Source organism: Balaenoptera musculus, chromosome 1, assembly GCF_009873245.2.
Source record: "Balaenoptera musculus isolate JJ_BM4_2016_0621 chromosome 1, mBalMus1.pri.v3, whole genome shotgun sequence".
In the NCBI taxonomy this organism is placed as follows: Eukaryota; Metazoa; Chordata; class Mammalia; order Artiodactyla; family Balaenopteridae; genus Balaenoptera; species Balaenoptera musculus.
The window spans coordinates 34,345,116-34,363,300 of record NC_045785.1 but is presented as its reverse complement, the minus strand read 5'-3'; the positions used below and the strand labels follow the sequence as shown (position 1 = coordinate 34,363,300).

General features: G+C 45.9%; 1 pseudogene; it reads right to left on the bottom strand.

The window, feature by feature from the left end:
• Positions 1 to 4,193: 4,193 nt before the first annotated feature.
• LOC118896280 lies at positions 4,194 to 4,636 on the bottom strand (annotated as a pseudogene).
• Positions 4,637 to 18,185: the final 13,549 nt, after the last annotated feature.

The window sequence follows — 18,185 nt, the reverse complement described above, 5'->3', positions numbered from 1 at the left end:
TTAAAGGCAACAGTTGAGGGAGAGGGTGAGTCCTCTTCACATCCCCCATGAATGGTCCCTCTCAGAAGTTCTGGGAGTCCTGGAATTTGCCAAAGAAATGACCTGGATGTTGGTTCATGTATCCCCACCACTGGCAATGTGACAGTAACAACAACATACTGCTATAGATGTATATGCATAATGATTAGATGCAGTCCTTCATTCGGCCAACATTTATTGAGCTTCAGTTCTTTGCTGGGCACCAGGGCTCAGAAATGGATAAGACAGTCCCTGCCCTCAAAGGGCTCATGGTCCATGAGGACAGGTGAGGTCAATGCCATGTGACAGACACGGGGCGTGGGGAAGCTCAGGAGGTGCCAGGAACCCCAAGGAGGCCCCACCTGCCTCCAGCTCGGAAGCGGGGGCCCTTCCAGCTGTTTGCTTACATCTCATGCCCGGGATGTTCCTGCAGCCCTCTCCCATGTCCTGCCCCAGCACGCTTCTTCCAGGAAGCCAGCCCAGACCACAGTCCTTCCTCTTCTTCTTGGGAACTTCCGTGGCCCTTGTGCCCCCTCCATGGAACCCAGCCCCTGCTACCTTAATTGTTTCCGGTTTGGGTGCAAGGGACCCGTCTCCACAGTTAGGCTGCATCCCCTCCAGGACACAGCCTCCATCTCACATTCCTGAGAGATCCCAGTGCCCAGGTGGTCCCACACAAGCCCAGGACACACCATCTTTAGCAATGCTCCCGTTGGGGGTTCTTTGTTTGCAGCCCATGGGTTGAGCTGCTGAGGAAATCCTAACTGCTGAGTCAGGGACCCCCGCTTTGCCAAGCAGGACTGAGTTTCATTAAGTGGGGATGAAATACAAATTCCCCACAGCATTCATGGGATTGATGTCCAAGGTGCAGCTGCCATTTATGTTTTGAAATTTGCAGTTGGGGATCATTGTGAAACTTGATTGCTCTGTCTTGGGGACTTCTTAAAGTCCAACTCCCACAATAAGGCCAATCAGACTCAACCATCAAATGTCAAATAGGAGCTAATGAACCATTCATTCACAGGCTGGGGAGAGAAATCAGGCAATCTCTTATTTCAGGATTATCCCTTCCAAATATTGAATCTGAACTGTAAGCAGAATTTGCTATAATTGTGTCCTCCTCCTCACGGGTGTGGAGGATCATTGGCATTCGCTTCGTGTCTCGGCTTTCCAGAGAGAGGCTTGACAAGCCAACCCGCCGCTTTCTAGAGGCACGGGATCCTGGGGTACCGTTCGACAGGGAGCGGGCAGGGGGTGCTGGGAGTCCTCCTGTCCCCCTGGCTGAGTCGGTTGAGCTCGATGTTGGCTGGGTGTCCCAAGTGCCTGTGTGGCAGCCTCTTTGTGGGAGAGGGCGGTCAGCATCGAAGGAGGGGGACACACTCACATAAGCTCCACTGGAAGCCTGGGTGTGGCTTCAGGAGGGTCGCTGGAGCCCAGGGACAAAGGAATGTGTCCGGTCTCTACTCCTTAATCTGTTGCATTGGGATCTGCAAAGGCTAGCACCTCAGCTGCCACCCTGTCGGCTGATGCCCAAGTACATATGCTGTTCTCTGGTGCCCCTTTGAAACATCTGGCTGGGTGAGTTGGGTTATAATAGAGGGTTTGCCATCACTTCTACCTGGGGCAGCACTATGATGCAGGAGGTGTTTACTCTCCTCTTGCTTCCTTTAGGAATTGAGGGTAGCACGGTGGTGAGTCATTCCCTGTGGCAGAGATGGCTGGCTGTCCATCAAAATTTCCTCTCCTCTCTCATACTACACAGTCCTGGATGGAAAGCAGCTATCTGGCCAGCGATATGCAACTAGGCTTGGTCACATAACTGGCTTTCATCACTGAAATGTGAGAAGAAAAAATGAGGGCTACTTACAGTTCAAGGCTCTTAAGAGGCAGCGCACCTTCCCCATCCCGATTTCCCCCTTTTACTGATTGGTTTCAGATGGTGACAAGGCTCTACAGGATGGCAGAGTCACAAGAAGGAAAGAGCCCGGGTCCCTGAATCAACACGTTCAGGATAGGGGCTATGTAAATAGAGTGCACTTAATGGTTCATCCTTCCCTGTAGCTATTGTCATGTGAACTTGGAGTACCTCCTGTAAAGGTGGAGTACGTTGGTTAAATCAATGGAATATATATATATATATATATATATATATATATATATATATATATATCCCATTGCTTTGGCCAATAAAATGAGGTAGAAGTGATGGTGTGCCAGTTCCAAGCCCAAGTCTTAAAAAATCCTGCATGTTTCTATTTGTTTGCATCTTTGCCATCTCCATATGAACATTTCTGACTGGTCTGCTGGAGAAGAGACACATGGAGTGAGCCAAGACACCCCAGTTGTGCAGCCAAGGCCAGCCTAGACCAGCCTTCAACCAGCAACCCATGAGCTGGTTGAACGAGCTGGTGAATGAGCCCAGCAAGATCAGCAGTGTTATCTCGCCAAGCCCCATCTGCTTCCAGATGCCTGTGCACTAAGCACTTACTGTTGTGTGCCACTGAAATTTTGTGGTGTTTGTTACGCAGCATCAGGACACTAGATAACTGATACAACAGTCTACCAACCAGGAATGAATCTATTTCTTGGACTCTGCTGTGAGTAAGAGAGAAACTTCTATTGTGATGGAATGTTGTACATTTTGGAGTTGATTTTTAATAGCAGTTTAACTTACCCTAATTAAAACAACCCACTACTTGCATGGCTTGCCCATCGCTTTATGATGAAGGATCCGGAAAAAATCTCTCCAGGTCCATCCAGCATATCTTTTCCTCTTTCTGCACACCAGTTGCGCTGGATTTCCCTCAAGTCCTTGAGTGCCCCAGGCAATTTCCAATATCGTGACCTTATCTTATGCATTTCCCTCTGCTTAGAACCCCACTCCTCACCACATAGCATAGCTAACTCTCAGCTAAAATTCCCCACCTCCCCACCCCCCTCCCCAGCCAGCAAGTTTACTCTAATTCTCAGAGGAGGTTACTCCCCTGTTAAGGTGGTCCCAAATCCCTGTGCACGCCCTTGGTGCCTTTGAGACTCCCAGCCCAGGTACATCCTCTCCATCATGAGGCAGGACCCCATCTGGTGTGCTCATGGTGGGTCCCTCCCATCGGGCACACACCTGGCGCATTGTATAGGCTCCATGAGTAGTTTTTGAATAAATGGGTTGGTGTAGGTAACATTTTCTGGACTAGGGTTACCAAGGCTTTTCAACAGAACACCTTTGAGCTTGTGAGGACATATGAGGGACCTCCCTCTCCTTCACAGGTGCTGTCTAGTTGTATGTTTATTTTTCTCTCAACCTTCCTTCCCAGCTCAGGCTCTTAAGTGGCCATCCAGTGAGGTGGTGGGCTCTGTAGTTAGTCTGCCTGGGCCCAAATTCTGGCTCTGCTCCTTACCAAATGTGATCTCTCTGACAGGTTTCTTAATCTCTCCTTGCCTCAGTTTCCTCATCTATAAAATGGGGTTTATGAGAGTACCCATCTCATAAGGTTGCTCTGAGGAATAAGTGAGTTCATATGTGTAAAGCATATTCACAGAGCCTCACATACGGAGAAAGTTATAAAAGCATAAGCTATAATTATTCAAGGTCAGGGACTATATTTTATTCATTTTTGTATCTCCCAAATGCTTAAATCTAGGCTGGCAAAAAGAATGTGCTCAATAAGTGCCTTTAAAGAGAAAAAATTCCAGAGGGTTAAAAAAAAAAAAGACTTCATTATTATTATTATTATTAATTACTTTTTTTTTTAGGCCGTGCTGAGCGGCTTGAGGAATCTTAGTTCCCTGACCAGAGATTGAACCTGGGGCTCCGGCAGTGAAAGCACAGAGTCCTAACCACTGGACCACCAGGGAATTCCCTCATTATTTTTTTAGAGCACGTTTACCACGAAATTAAGAGGAAGGTACAGATATTTCCAATACACCCTTGGCCCCAACATGCATGGCCTCCCCCATCATCAACAATACTTACCAGAATGTTACCTTTTTTTTAAAAACCAAGAATGAACCTACATTGACACATCGTGATCACCCAAAGTCCATTGTTCACCTTAGGGTTCACTCTTGGTGTTGTGTATTTGTGGGTCTGGACAAATGCATAATGACATCCATCCATCATTATGATACCACACAGAGTATCTTCACTGTGATTATTTTGTTTTGCTTTTTTCACCTCATCATGTCATGAGTTCATAGGGAATGGGTCCCAGCAGCTCAGGCTCCTCTCCATTGGTCTCACAAAGCCTGCCCCTCTGGGGGGAGTGGGCCGGTGCTTCCCTTGAACCTGGGCACTTTTCTCCTTGGCTCCCTCCTATCCCAGCTCTTAGAGCATTTAATACACTCAACACATATGCTCCTTCTCTTGGCAAGAATCTTGTCCTTCACCTGTTTGTTTACAATAATGCCAGCAGCACACAGGGCCACGTCATAGACTCCTTCAGTTTTGCCATGGTGACATTCATGGGTGTTCCCTTTGGAACAGTGCTAGTCCCTGGATGTCGATATCACCTTCCTTGTAGGTTCACGTGTATGTGGCCAAAGGAACAACTTCCGGTTTTCTAAAAGGCCTGGAGAACATGCAGCGGGTGCTTCTCCTCTTTCCCTTTGTGTTAGTCATTTTGGCGAAATTACTGGAAGATGGTGGTTCCGGCTGAAAGGCCATAAATGCTTTTCAAATGAATGAATCAAAAAAAGCCTCAGAAATAGTACTGGGAAAAAAAGATCAAAACGTATAAGCTGAAATGCCTGTTCAACAAGGTCCTACTGTATAGCACAGCGAACTAAATTCAATATCTTGTGATAAACCATAATGGAAAAGAATCTGAAAATGAATATATATGTATGTATAACTGAATCACTTTGCTGTACAGCAGAAATAAACACAGCACTGTAAATCAACTATATGTCAATAAAGTAAATTAAAAAAAAAAAGAAATAGCTGTTCAAGTCCAGAGTTGGCTCCTAGTTCACATATGGCTCAAATCAGCAATCAGGGAAGACTATTCTCGTGGTGTTTCACTACATCTTATTTGGACCCCAGTGGCACCCCAGCTTGGTCCCTGCCTTCCTTCCCTTGAAGACTTGCCACTACTGGGATCCTGAAGAAGTGGCCCAGGAATGACAGCGACATCGAAAATTTTCAAGCATCATTGAGTAGTCTGAGGTGATACACTTGATGGGGCAGAGTCCATCGATACGTGTTTTGACGTGTTTATTTATAAATGCACTGTGTTGAAAGTAGGCATAGAGGGAACTTACCTCAGCATAATAAAGGTCATATATGACAAACCCACAGCCAACATCGTCCTCAATGGTGAAAAACTGAAACCATTTCCACTAAGATCAGGAACAAGACAAGGTTGCCCACTCTCACCACTATTACTCAACATAGTTTTGGAAGTTTTAGCCACAGCAATCAGAGAAGAAAAAGAAATAAAAGGAATCCAAATAGCAAAAGAAGAAGTAAAGCTGCCACTGTTTGCAGATGACATGATACTATACATAGAGAATCCTAAAGATGCTACCAGAAAACTACTAGAGCTAATCAATGAATTTGGTAAAGTAGCAGGATACAAAATTAATGCACAGAAATCTGTTGCATCCCTATACACTAATGATGAAAAATCTGAAAGTGAAATTAAGAAAACACTCCCATTTACCATTGCAACAAAAAGAATAAAATACCTAGGAATAAACCTACCTAAGGAGACAAAAGACTTGTATGCAGAAAATTTTAAGACACTGATGAAAGAAATTAAAGATGATACAAATAGATGGAGAGATATACCATGTTCTTGGATTGGAAGAATCAACATTGTGAAAATGACTATACTACCCAAAGCAATCTACAGATTCAATGCAATCCCTATCAAACTACCACTGGCATTTTTCACAGAACTAGAACAAAAAATTTCACACTTTGTATGGAAACACAAAACACCCCGAATAGCCAAAGCAATCTTGAGAAAGAAAAACAGAGCTGGAGGAATCAGGCTCCCTGACTTCAGATTATACTACAAAGCTACAGTAATCAAGACAGTATGGTACTGGCACAAAAACAGAAATATAGATCAATGGAACAGGATAGAAAGCCCAGAGATAAACCCACGCACATATGGTCACCTTATCTTTGATAAAGGAGGCAAGAATATACAATGAAGAAAAGACAGCCTCTACAATAAGTGGTGCTGGGAAAACTGGACCACTACATGTAAAAGAATGGAATTAGAACACTTCCTAACACCATACACAAAAATAAACTCAAAATGGATTAAAGACCTAAATGTAAGGCCAGACACAATCAAACTCTTAGAGGAAAACATAGGCAGAACACTCTATGACATAAATCACAGCAAGATCCTTTTTGACCCACCTCCTAGAGAAATGGAAATAAAAACAAAAATAAACAAATGGGACCTAATGAAACTGAAAAGCTTTTGCACAGCAAAGGAAACCATAAACAAGACGAAAAGACAACCCTCAGAATGGGAGAAAATATTTGCAAATGAAGCAACTGACAAAGGATTAATCTCCAAAATTTACAAGCAGCCCATGCAGTTCAATATCAAAGAAACAAACAACCCAATCCAAAAATGGGCAGAAGACCTAAATAGACATTTCTCCAAAGAAGATATACAGATTGCCAACAAACACCTGAAAGAAGGCTCAACATCATTAATCATTAGAGAAATGCAAATCAAAACTACAATGCGATATCATCTCACACTGGTCAGAATGGCCATCATCAAAAAATCTACAAACAAATGTTGGAGAGGGTGTGGAGAAAAGGGAACTCTCATACACTGTTGGTAGGAACATAAATCGATACAGCCACTATGGAGAACAGTATGGAGGTTCCTTAAAAAACTAAAAATAGAACTACCATACGACCCAGCAATCCCACTACTGGGCATATACCCTGAGAAAACCATAATTCAAAAAGAGTCATGTACCACAATGTTCATTGCAGCTCTATTTACAATAGCCAGGACATGGAAGCAACCTAAGTGTCCATCGACAGATGAATGGATAAAGAAGATGTGGCACATATATACAATGGAATATTACTCAGCCATAAAAAGAAACAAAATTGAGTTATTTGTAGTGAGGTGGATGGACCTAGAGTCTGTCATACGAGTGAAGTAAGTCAGAAAGAGAAAAACAAATACCGTATGCTAACACATATATATGGAATCTAAAAAAAAAATGGTCATGAAGAACCTAGGGGCAAGATGGGAATAAAGACGCAGACCTACTAGAAGATGGACTTGAGGACATGGGGAGGGGGAAGGGTAAACTGGGACAAAGTGAGAGAGAGGTAGTTTATATATGGACATATAAACACTACCAAATGTAAAATAGATAGCTAGTGGGAAGCAGTCGCATAGCACAGGGAGATCAGTTCCGTGCTTTGTGACCAGCTAGAAGGGTGGGATAAGGAGGGTGGGAGGGAGGGAGACGCAAGAGGGAAGAGATATGGGGAAATATGTATATGTATAACTGATTCACTTTGTTATAAAGCAGAAACTAACATACCATTGTAAAGCAATTATACTCCAATAAAAATGTTAAAAAAAAATGCACTGTGTTACTGAAACATACATCCCCAAATTGTCCCAGTTCCTCTTTCACCATTATTTGGAAGAAGACTTGGCAGCAAATCTGGATGTTGGGACCTTTCTGGAAATCGTCGCCATCACATCATCTGTCAGCAGCGACTGGCTACTTACTTTCTGCAGGCAGTTGTCAGTCCTTTAATCCTCTCAACACCTCTGTGAGGGAGTCACCCCCACTTTAGAGATGGAGAAACTGAGGCTCTGGGAGATAAAGTCAGGTGCCAAGGTGGCACAGGAGGAACTGGTACAGCCAGGATCCAACTCCAGAGCACGGTGTGGGGTAGGCATGGTATCTCCTGTGGACCACAGGTGTAGTATTGAAAAGGCTTGGCAAATCCTGCCTTAGAAATCCTACTCCGTGACAGCCCATTATTTCAAAAACATTGGTTGAGTGTCTTCGCTGTGTGAGGAGGCTCCAGGGGGGCAGGAAGGGTGTCTAACAGTTGGAGCTGGAGAAGGGAAAGGCCTCCTGGGAGGCAGGGAGCTTCTTCTCATCTGAGCAGGGCCAAAGGTGGTCGTGGGGAGTCTGTGTCAGCAAAGGGCTGACCTGGTGACCCAGAGAGTTCCTTCCATTCTTGAGCCTATGGGCCTATGTCTGACTTGTATCCAAGTGGCCCGTGAAGTGGTACCATTTCTGCTCTAGAAAGGAGCCACATCTAGAATGGGCATCCATAAGGGCAGGCTCCCCAACCTGAAATGGTCCTGGAGCTGGTCCACTGTCCTGCCAACAAGGCCAGCAGCAGAAAACCCATGTGTCTTTAGGCCCACTCTACTCATAGGTAAGGAGTTCTTCAGTTAATAGCATGGGTTTGGGGCCCAACAGACCTAAGCTTGAATTTTAGCTCAGCCACTCCCAAACGGGGCTTGGTCTTAGTTTCCTTGTGTGTAAAATGGGGATAACTATTGTACTTTCTTCTTTGCTTTGCTATGATGGGTAAATGAGTAATGCATTTAGCCCAAGACTGGCACAGAGATGAATGTTTATCAAAACAACCAGAACTGTCCAGGTATTGTGCCCCAAGGTGGTGTATTTGGCCTGCTTGGAAATCCTTAGTGTGAAGTAATAACACTAGATAACATTTATGTAGCACATACTAAGTGCCAGACACTTAGTGATAAGAGTTTTAGGTGTGTTAACTAATTTAATTCCTATGTCAACCTTATGAAGTGGGTCTTATTATTATCTTCATTTCACAGAGAAGGAAACCGAGGCACAGAGAGGTCTGTCCTGGAAATCTCTTGGGAGGTTCCATATGGCTGTAGGCTGCTCAACAAGAGGGTGGTTTGGTATGAGATGAGAAAACCTATTCTTAACATCTAGAAAAGTAGTCTTAATGATACCCCCAACATCTGTGAGACCACCTCACAGTAAAGTGAGTATTTTTTTAAGTTAAAAATTAAGAGCTCTTGTCCTTTGAAAGACTCTGTTAAGAGAATGAAAAGACAAGCAACAGACTGGGAGAAAATATTTGTAAATCCTATATATGTTAAAATATTTGAATCAGATTATATAAACAATTCTCAAAAGGCCACAATAAAACAGCTCAATTTTTTACAATGAGCAAAAGATATGAACAGATACTTCAACAAAGAAGATAAATGAATGGCAAGTAAGCACATGAAAAAAAATGTTTAACATCTGTTGTCTTGGCTTTAGTGCAAATTAGAACCAAATTACACCCCCTAGAATAGCTAAAATTAAGAAAGACTGACTTCATTAAGACTGGCAATACTAAGTGTTGGCAAGGTTGTGGAACTCTCAGATACCGCTGGTGGGAATGTAAAATGGTACAACCACTTTGGAAAACAGTTTGGCAATTTCTTAAAAAGTTAAACTCACACCTACCTTATGATCCCAGCCATTGCTAGGTAACTACTCCTAGGTATTTAACCAACAGAAATGGAAGGACATGTCCACGGGAAGACTTGTACCTGAATGCTCACAGCAGCTTTAGCTGTAATAGCTCATCAAGTAAGTGATGGATAAACGACTTTGGTACATGCCTACAATGCAATACTGTTCAGCAAATGCTATTCAGCGTGGATGAATCTCAAAATGGGCTGAGTGAAAAAAGCCTGGTAAAAAAACAAGTAGACCTCTATGATCCCATTTATATACAATTCTAGGAAATGCAAATGAATTCATAATGACGGCAAGCAGATCAGTTGTTGCCTGGGGGTGAGGGGAGACAGGGGGTGGGGTGGGGGAGGGTGTGGATTCCAGAGGGGCCTGAGGACACTTTAGGAAAGATGGACATATTTGCCATCTTGAGTCTGGCAGTGGTTTCACAGGTGTATACATTTGTCAAAACTTATCCAATTGTAAGCTTTAGATATCTTCAGTTTGTTTTTTTTTTAAAATGTCAATTATACCTCCCTAAAGCTGTTGAAAGTGAAATTCAGGTGTGACGAGGGAGGGGTTGGGGAGTTATTGGAGGCCCTGAGCGATTCAACTCAGGCTCCCTCTAGGTTGCTGCCTTTTAAAAAATTATTTTTTAAAATTAGTTCTCCAGTAAAGGGCAGGCCCTGTACCGGGCACTTTCACTTTGTTCTCACGGGACCTGGGTAGAGCCTGTGCCAGCAGTGTGCCCCGTAAAGGGCATGGGGTGGGGGGGCTGCTCAGAGGATGCACGGGGAGAGCTTGGGGAAATCCCTTCACATCTCAGTCCAGCGTTCTGCTTTCCAAATGTGTAGTTTTGACCCTTTTAGGAAGCGACTTCTGTGGAGCTGTTACCAATCAGGGTTCTTGGCCTTCCTTAATCAATAGAAATTGATAAGAGGCCAGACAAGAAATTCATGCAAGGCTTTATGAGAGACCCTGCTGCAGCAGCGGGGAGCGAAGACAAATAACAGGTTCCCTCGCTTGCTCCCCAAGGCAGGGCGAGCTGGTTCTTTTTTTTTTTTTTAATTTAAATTTATTTATTTATTTTTATTTTTGGCTGCGTTGGGTCTTCGTTGCTGCACGCGGGCTTCCTCTAGTTGCGGTGAGCAGGGCTACTCTTTGTTGCGGTGCGCGGGCTTCTCTTGTTGCGGAGCACGGACTCTAGGCACGTGGGCTTCAGTAGTTGTGGCCCGCGGGCTCAGTAGTTGTGGCTCGAGGGCTCTAGAGCACAGGCTCAGTAGTTGTGGCGCACGGGCTTAGCTGCTCTGCGGCATGTGGGATCTTCCCGGACCAGGGCTTGAACCCGTGTTCCGTGCATTGGCAGGCAGATTCTTAACCACTGCGCCACCAGGGAAGTCCCCGAGCTGGTTCTTTACATGGGGTGGGGGTAGGGGCGGGTCCAGGGGCTGGGCTGGAGGGGTGGCTGAGGTGATCTGCCCACCCCCTTGGTGGTGCTGAGTGCAGGGGACATGCGCAGTACCCTGTTTTGCTCCTGGCTCTTCTGAAGTGGGCGGCGGGTTTGGTCTTTTTGTATCTTATGGTCCATAATTTGCCCCAACTGCGAACGCACGTGGTTATTTTTAGTCCCTTGTAGTTTCTTTGTATTTTGTTGCTCAAGGTGATGTTTGTCCAGGTGCAAGCACTGCAGCAAAGAGTCCCAGATTCCAGGTGCCAGCCGGTCTCAGAGCTGTGTTCCTTAAACTTCCTTCTAAAACGATGGGGGTGGGGCTGGGGGCTGAAGGATCGGTGTGCTTCTGAGATGCCCTCAGTTGGCGGCACCAGCTTCCCGGCTCAGAGATAAGCCAGGGAAGCAGTGTCTCGGAGGAGGGCAGGGCCCTGAGTGTTTTCTCTGCCCCAGGCTGCGTGCTCATCCTTTTCAAGCTCCCCTGGGGCTGTAGGGCTGTCTCATGCATATTCCGGCTCCTCTCCTGAGGAGGCAAACTCTGCCGGCAGACCAGGAAAGGCGGAGACAGTGCTTCTGTTCATGGTCTGGTGCTCTCGCCCTCCTTTCACAAACTCAAGTGAAGATTTTAAAGGATGCTCAGAAATGGTTTGCAATGGAAAGCACCACTGGATCCCATCCCCAGAGTCTTGGTGTGTGTGTGTGTGTGTGTAGGATACAAACCCAAGGCAAATGCCACTTGGCTCCCTACCCCTTTCCAGGAGGCAGGTGTGAAAGGCCCCCCTCTCCTGGCTTGGCAGTCTGTTGGGAAGGAACTGCTGGACTGATGGATAAAGGCTAAGGCTGGCTCGGCAGGAACTGAGGCTGTGAGTCTCAAAGAGGCACAGTTGCCAGTGCAGACAACAGAAGGAACAGGTTCCGGAAGCAGGAGGGAAAGAGGGGACGACCAGTGAACGCATGCACACGTCCTAGAGCACACACCTAGCCCTGGGCACTACTGACATCTTCTTTATTGTGAAGGGCTGCCCTGCGCCTTGTAGGATCTTTGGCAGCATCCCTGGCCTCCACCCTAACCTCCCACCCCGGGAAAGTCATGACAATCAAAACTGCCCCCAGCTGTCCCCTGGGGGAGAAATCACCTCTGGCCAAGAGCCATGGGACTAGCCACTTTGGATCTCAGTTGTATCACCTGTGAAATGGCCATACTTGACCTCCTTGAGGGGAGGAGACTGGACTAGACTTGCACTGTCCGATGCAGGGGCCACGAGTCACATGTGGCCTGAACACCTGCAACGTGGCTAGTCTGAATTGAGATGTGCTGTGCGTGTGAAGTACAGGCTGGATTTTGAAGACTTAGTAGGATAAAAATGAGGTAACATACCTCACTAATAATTTTCATGTTGCTTACATATTTTGGACACAGCGGGCTAAATAAAATATATTATTAAAATTAATTTCACTAGTTCCTTTTTACTTTTTAAAATGTGGCTATGAGAAACTCTGAAATGACCCATGTGCCTCCACCACTTCTATTAGATGGTGTTGGTGTAGAGAAGGGACAAACGTTAATGAAAGAATCACTCAGTTGGTGAGAGGGTACACTCATGGGGAAAGTGATGTGGCAGATAAGAGCATGGACTGGGGGATGCTCAGGGGTCAGGGAGGGCGCCCCTAAGGCAGTGATGATAGAAGATCCGCGGGAAGAGTTGGAGGGGGAAGGGGAGGAGGGGGAGGAGGGGGAGGAGGAAAAGCAATCCGTGCAGAGGAATCAGCCAGTGCCAAGGCACAGTAGGGGGAGTGAGCACTGTGCCCGAGACACAGCTAGCAGCCAGCATGGAGGAGTACAGGGCTGGACCACACAGGGCTCTGTGGGCTGGGTGAGGAGCTGGTCTCCATCCTAAAGGCAGTGGGAAGCCACAGAAGAAGGGATTTTAAGCAGTGGGGTCACGCCATCTGATTTGTTTTTTAAAGAGCTCACTCTGTCTTTGATTTTTTTTTAGTTTTATTTATTTATTTATTTATTTTTGGCTGTGTTGGGTCTTCGTTTCTGTGCGAGGGCTTTCTCTAGTTGTGGCAAGTGGGGGCCACTCTTCATCGTGGTGTGCGGGCCTCTCACTATCGTGGCCTCTCTTGTTGCGGAGCACAGGTTCCAGACGCGCAGGCTCAGTAGTTGTGGCTCACGGGCCTAGTTGCTCCGTGGCATGTGGGATCTTCCCAGACCAGGGCTCGAACCCGCGTCCCCTGCATTAGCAGGCAGATTCTCAACCGCTGCGCCACCAGGGAAGCCCCTGTCTTTGTTTTATCTCCATCCCTAAGAAGTCACAGAGGGCTCTGGAATGGGACTGCTGGGTCCAGATCAGAGCTCTGTCACTCACGAACTCGGTAGCCGTGGGCAAGGAACTCAAACTCTCAGGGCCTCAGTTTCCACATCCGGAACATGGGATGATGATAATAAGAGCATTTACTTTACAGGGTTGTTGTGATGATTAAATAAGTTATCACGTGAAGACCATGGTAGAACAGGGCTGGACACATAGTAACCACTCGGTGTTTTTCAATATTAACTTCCTGAGCAGGGAAGACTCCATCTTAGAAATCTTGGCTTTCCTCATTCTGGGTGCATGTACAAATATGCCTTGTATTTTTATGTTTCTCTTTCCCTTGAGCCTTTTTCCTCTTCCTTTTTCCTCTCCCAGCTCAGTTAGAATTTTTGCCTTCCGTTCCTGGTTTCTGACACATGGAGGCCCAGAGACCACAAAGGAAGGAGTTGAGAGGCAGTCAAGGGACACAGGAAGAGAACGCTACTCAGGGCCGTGATTTCAACTTCTCTCCAAAAGCAGGATCCCTTACAGTTTCTCCCACTGTTACTTCCTTTTAAAGTCAGTCTGAAAAAAAGGTGCTATCCCAGCAGGAAAGAAAAGAAAAATGAGCTTCCCTTGGCTCCTGCCTATTGGAGAGCCCCAGCTGCTGGGCCAAGGCGGGGAGAAGGTACAGCTTTCACAACTTTATGCACATATTTGGAAAAGTCCTTGATTGTTGAGTTCTTTGACCACATTCCAAGAACCCAGCAGCGCCTCCTCAGAGGGTGACCCCTGGGAGCCAAGACTGGTCTAGGATATGTTGCAAATTGCCCAAGGGTTTATAGCAACTTTGGCGGCGTGACATGTATACAGAAGAGCTCAAAGTCTTGAAAATCCATCTGGGTACTGAGCTGGGTAAATAAAACCACGTACTTCTGCAGCTCTGCAAGTTAATTCAACCTGAAGTTTCTTAACAGTGCTCGGCCATGAGCCTGACCTGCCATCAGTGGACAGCTTTGGTGACTATCCATTGAGTTTGTCCTCTGGGAGGAGAGTGTGCTTGATGTGCACACTGAGGAAGGGAAGAGAGGCTCCTGTCAGCCACAACCCAGGGAGACTGGGACCCGTCCATCCATCTTCCTGTTCCCTACACAGTCAAGAGCTGAATTTGGTCCAGCTTTCTTAGAAACTTAGCTCACCCTGGGTTAAAGCTTGGGCACTTGATGCTTCAGGGCTCCCAGGGGATTCTGGATCAACTTCATTCTCTCTAAGGTAGAGCCTGGGAGTGGTATGATCCAGTATGTTCCTGCAGCTCCAGGCATCACATCCCCATATGACAGTTTCCCAAGCAGAAAGGAAGGGGCTATGGACAAACCTTCTCCTTGCTTGCTGTGGCGTAGTCAGAGATATATTTGTGTTTGTCTCTGGTTCCTGGTATAGAGCTCCTAACTAACACCCTGGTAATTTCCTGAGTGATGGGAGGTTAGGAACATCTTTTATTCTAATATTTGGTCTTTGACCCTGGTTCTTGACATAAGACCTTCTAATACCCTCGGAATCTCCAGAGTGATGAATGTCTTTTTGAATGCTAAGGTGATGACTTGTGACTGAGGGCCCCTAGATAGCTTCAGAAGTCACCAGAAAGACCAAGCCATGATGAGAAACTTGGGACTTTCGGCCCCACCTCCCAACGTCTGAGGAGCTAGTCATTGCTCTGAGGATGTTGAGCTAGTCATTGATTATGCCTACATGATGAAGCTTCCATAAACATCCCTAAACTATGGAGTTTGGAGAGCTTCCAGGTTGGTGAACACATGGAGGTGCTGGGATGGTGCTGCGCCCAGAGATGGCATGGGAGTTCCACTCCCCTTCCCCGGGTATTGTCCTATGGACGTCTTCATCTGGCTGTTCATCTGCATCCTCTGCAATATCCTTTATAATAAACAGTAAACATAAGTCAATGTTTCTCTAAGTTCTAGCAAATTATTGACCCTGCAGGGGGGTGTGGTGGGAACTCCCCATTTATAGCTGGTGGTTCAGAAGTACAGGGGACCACCTGGAATTTGAAACAGAGTCAGAAGTGGGGGGCTGTCTTGTGGGACTGAGCCCTTAACCCTGGGGTCCGTACTAACCCCTGGCATTTAGGGTCAGAATCAAGTTAAGTTGCAGGGCACCCAATCAGTGCCCACTGAGAACTGGAGAATTGCTTGGTGTGGAAAATTCCACACGTTTGGTATCAGAAGTGTTCTGAGAGCAGAGGAAAACATAGTTTTCTTTTACATGCTCTCTCATCACAGAAGAACTTTCCCCAGAGTCCCCAGCATACCTCTTCTTGTGTCTTGTTGGCCAGAACTGTGTCACGAGTCCACCCCCAGACCAGTCATGGTGTAGGGTTGCCGTGATTGGCTTTGACCAGCCATGATTCACGCCCTGGGGCCAGGCACGCTGGGCTTGGTGGTGAGGAAGAAGTGGGCCGCTGCTGGGTAGGAACTCTGTTGTCCTGCAGAGCCTTTATCCTAAGAGCAATGGGGAGCCATTGTAGGGCTTTAAGTAAGGGAGCGACATGATCAGATTTGTGTTTTTAAAAGACACTCTGGCAGGACAGTGGAGAATGGGTTGAAAGGAGGCAAGAATAGAAGGGAGGAGATTAGTTCCAAGCTGTCCAAGCTTGTATAACATGAATAAAGTCAGATAGGATTTCATTCTATTTGCTATAAAGACTTTTGTTTTTTTTTGCATTAATATGTTGCAGGAAAATGCTTTGAAGAACCTCTTGACATATTTTCCCTTCTTAGTAATTTACTTTTCACTCCCTTGCTGCCCTTAAAGCTGGTCCAGGAGACCAAGCTCATTGCCCCAGGAGAGAGGAGGGAGGATACTACCTAGAACAAAGAAATCATCGCCAGCCGTAAATTTCAAACTAGACTTTCTAAATCCACAGACAGACAATAGTCTAGGATAGGAGTCAGCAGACTACGGCATTTGGACCAAATCTGGTGGCTGTTTCGGTAAAGCTTTATTGGAGCACAGCCATGCTCGTTTGTGTACAAATTGTCTATGGCTGCGTTGGCACTATAGCAGCAGAGCTGAGTAGCTGTGATCAGAACTATATGGCCTGTGAAGTCTGAAATATTTACCATCTGGTCCTTTATAGAAAAAAGTTTCTCAACCCTAGTCTAGAAAGGCAGACTTTGGAGAGAGGAGGCATTTTCTTGGAACTTCTGAAGCTGAATTTTTCATCTCAAGATCCAAAGCTTGGAAACTTACTGCAAAGTAGGAAGGACAAGGGTCTGTCATGAGGGAAGTGTTGGCCACACAGGACTGGGGAACGTTCCTCTCATGCTGAGGCAGGCAAGGCGGGATGGGCTTTAGATGTGACTGTCCTGGCTTCCCCTTAAGGTCAGAACTTCCAACTGCCCAAGGGCACAGCTTGGGGAACTCCAAGGCATCCAGAAAAGCCTTGCATTTTCATGATGCAGCTCCAATGTGGTTCAGTGACAGCAAGTCAAGGTGGCTGAGGGACTCCTTAGAAAGGTGCCCGAGAGCAGCCTCACCTGGTCTCCCACAAACTCTAGTCTCTGCTTGGACAACTATGACATGTCAGGAAGGCCTTGCCCGATTGCATGAAGTTAGCTCCCCGCTTTATATACTTACAAAGAACTCCAGACTTCCCCTTTTCAGAACATTCATTATATCTGTAATTATTCATCCAGTATCTACTTAGCTGACCTGACCATTAATTCTACAAGGAAGGGACCGTAACTATTGATGGTTTTATCGTCATCATGTAACTCAATGGTAACACTGAGTGAAGTGGTGAGCAATGAATGAATGAATGAATGAGCAAGTAACTCTAAAGACCACTCCCTAGCTTATCCCTGTCTCTTTGGTGTTTTACTGTCTAGTTGCTCTTGGCACCATCATTGAGAAAGGCAGGATCTCCATTTAAGAGAGGAGATGAGAAAACCATTAACTTTGTGGCTGCACTTGCATGTAGCACTCAGAAACCAGAGAAGACCTCAGAGCTAAGATGTGCTCTTGACATTGAAGTGTCTGCACTGACATATACCCATTCCTGGGTGCTCCAACAGGCTGTTGCAGGTACCTGCAGGGAACAAAGATTTTTCTACTTCAGTTTCTAGGTTGGAGAAGTGAAACCAACTGGCCACCGTTTAACTGAACCAATTAGCTCAAGGTGTAACAACTGCACAGATGTTCAGAAACAGTATGTTGCAGGGTGGACCATGTGGCAGAAGTGTCTTTAGCCAAAGAGAAGTGGGGGGGGGATGCGGCCAAATAATTCAAATAATGTTGTGCTTTTATGTATATATGTTAGATTTCAATAACAAGTAAAAAAATGAAAAAAAGGAAAAGAAAATAATTTTGACAATTTGCTTCCCAAATTAATAATAATCAAAGGCAACATTTGCTTTGTGTTCAACAAGGGCCAGATGCTTTGCTAAGCACTTCACGTGCATCTTCCTGTTTAATCCTGACAACAACCCTAGGAGATATTCGTCATTCTTCATTCATTGCAAACCTATGTACCGGGCACCTCCTGTGCCAGGCATTGCCCAGGCCCTGGATACAGCAATAACAAGAAAGATGGGTCCCTGCCCTCACGGGGCTTACATTCCAGTGAATATGGATCACTATTAGCCACAACTTGTCATTTTAAAAACTGAGGTTCTGGAAAGTCCAGTAATTTGCCCAAATCCTTTGTCTAGGAATTGATCGGGCCAAGATTCAGTTCCAGATATCTCTGACCCCAAAACTCCTAACCACTCGGCCATGCATTTTCTTCATGTTGATTCCCCCCAAAAGGTTGGGCAGACAGTGCTCTACACCAGCTCAGGAGTTCTTCAGTACTTTGTAAGACAGACACATTCTTTTTATTGATTTATTTTTAAAGCATAAAAGGTTCGTGTACTGAAAAGTCCAAGAGAGGATGGACTGAGGTGCTCCAACAT